This window comes from Sinocyclocheilus anshuiensis, unplaced genomic scaffold (assembly GCF_001515605.1).
Source record: "Sinocyclocheilus anshuiensis isolate Anshui unplaced genomic scaffold, SAMN03320099.WGS_v1.1 scaffold1335, whole genome shotgun sequence".
NCBI classification, from domain to species: Eukaryota; Metazoa; Chordata; class Actinopteri; order Cypriniformes; family Cyprinidae; genus Sinocyclocheilus; species Sinocyclocheilus anshuiensis.
The window spans coordinates 1-2,665 of NW_015540921.1; positions in this window are offsets into that span (position 1 = coordinate 1).

A 2,665-nucleotide genomic window follows, 5' to 3' on the forward strand; every position below is an offset into this window, starting at 1 on the left:
GTGTGTGTGTGTGTGTGTGAGTGTGTGTGTGTGAGTGTGATCCGGTGTTGATCTGCAGTCGAATGTGTTCCTGTCTGAACAGGTTCATGAGGAGCTTTAACGACTAAAGCTTTTGACCGCCAGCCATTCTCACAACAATCGAGTCACCTCACAATGACAGCTCCTGTTTTTAACGTCACTGAGAAAGTATTTGCTTTCAGCGGCGATGACAGTGAAATCCCACAATCCCTCACACACTCATACTTTCTAGAACAATTTTATACTTCATATTCTCACACATTCTCTGCAGTCTGACTACTCGTGTCTCAGTCTACTAAACACAAACTCTGTTTTTTAAAATGCGTGTCATTTTGTTATTTTGTAAATGTTTTTTTGTCATTTTTTTCTTTATTATTATTTTCATTTTATTTTACCATTTTTAAATAATGAAAATATTTTTGCTGAAGTTTAAATGGTTTATAGCTGAAAATAAAGTTTCTAAAACAATATAAGTTTTTATATTTTGTTTTATTTTATTTCGGTCAACATTTATTTTATTTTAAGTAACCATTTTAATTTTTTCATTTCATTTTAATTTCAGTTTTAGTTAACTATAATAAACCTGTAATGTCAAGTCCATAATTATTTTAGTATCATTCATGTAATATTATAGTTTTTGTTAATATTTTAAATTACACTTTTATATTTTCATTTTTATTTATTTGAAGTTTTAGTCATTTTGTTGTGTGTTTCTGCCATTTTCATTAATTTCATTAGCATGTTAATATATGTCTATATTGTATTTATTTGTATTTTTTTATATACATTTTTATTTATTAGTTTTAGTTTATTTAGTTTCATTTATTTTAGTCTAATTTAAACCAAATGAAAATGAGAAATGTTGCGGAAACTGTTTGGAAAAAAAGTTCATATATATGTATAAATGTATTTTATTTCAAGGATTATTTTAATCTTTTTTTTAATGGTGGCTTTAGATTTACTTGATGATAATAACTCACATTTCTTTCTAAAGCTTCACAGGAAAACAACAGTGCAAAATTCAATATTTAATATAGCAAAATTCATCAATTATGAAATTACTTTAATTTCGGCAGCTCTACAGAAGACAATTATATCTGTGAAATATTCACTACATATTAGTTTTTGAATGCAAATAAACTCTGAAAACAAATCAGCATATTAGAATGATTTCTGAAGATCATGTGACACTGAAGACTGGAGTATGATGCTGAAAATACAGCTTTGTTCACAGAAATAAATTATATTGCAACAGATATTCACATAGAAAACAGCTGTTTAAAATTCAAATAATATTTCTGATTTTTACTGTATTTGTGATCAAATAAATGCAAAAACCGTTTTAAAAAGATTAAACATTAAAATAATCTTACCACCACCAAACCAGGTTAATTATAGTTAACTAAAACTGAAATGAAACTTGATGTACTAAAATAACTAACACTTAAATAAAAATGTATATAAGCTATATAGATGTATTTAAAAAAACTATTAAGAATGACAAAAATGATAAAAAAAAATATAAATTTTTTAAAAACATTAAAATATCTAATCATCCCAACTATATAGATGTATTTAAAAAAACTATTAAGAATGACAAAAATGATAAAAAAAATATAAATTTTTTAAAAACATTAAAATATCTAATCATCCCAAACTAAAACTAAAACCATTAAAAAAAATCAATAAATAAATAAAACTAATTTTCAAGTAGTTTAACCTGATGTACTAAAATAACTAAAACGACAATTAATAAAAACTACATACATATTTTAAAAATACAAAAACTACTAAATGTGACGAAAACGCACAACAAAAATAAAACTTTAACCAAAATTTAAATGAAAATAGAAAAGGTGAAAATAAAAACCGATTCAAAATATTAATAAAACTATACCAATATCTAAAATAGCACTGCCCCAAACCTCTGAACAGTAGTGTACAGTAAAAGTTCAATATATCAGACATAGCTTCTGTGACCAAACTACATTCCCATCATAATACTGGACTTCCAGCATCTGTTCTAGACCTCCATTAGCGTTCCTGTCCATTCCATTCAATTAAACCCATGAATCGAGCGGATTCAGACGAAAGCTCTACACTCGGTTCATTTGTCACACAGTAATGGAGCATCACGTGTTGAATTACGTTGTGTGCTCTGTGGTCTAATGCACATTTGATGTACCGTATTTTCCCCAAAATAAGTCACACTTCACTATAAGTTGTTCCAGGTCATTGTTAAGAGTTTAGTTTGACACTTGGAATTTCATTTTTTATTTTCTGGTTTTCATTATGATTTTTTTTGTGTGTGTAATATATATATATATATATATATATGTCACAGGCCATTTCTGCGGTTTGCGTTCGAGGAGCGGCCATACCAGTATAAGGTCCTGCCCTTCGGGCTGTCCCTGTCTCCCCGTGTCTTCACGAAAGTTACGGAGTCAGCCCTTGTTCCCATGAGAGAACAGGGCATTCGCATTCTCAACTACCTCGACGATTGGCTCATACTCGCTCAGTCTCAGGAACAGTTGTGCGAACACAGGGATTTGGTACTTTCACACCTCAGCCTGTTGGGCCTTCAGGTCAACTGGGAAAAGAGCAAACTCTCCCCGACGCAGAGGATCTCTTTTCTCGGTATGGAGTT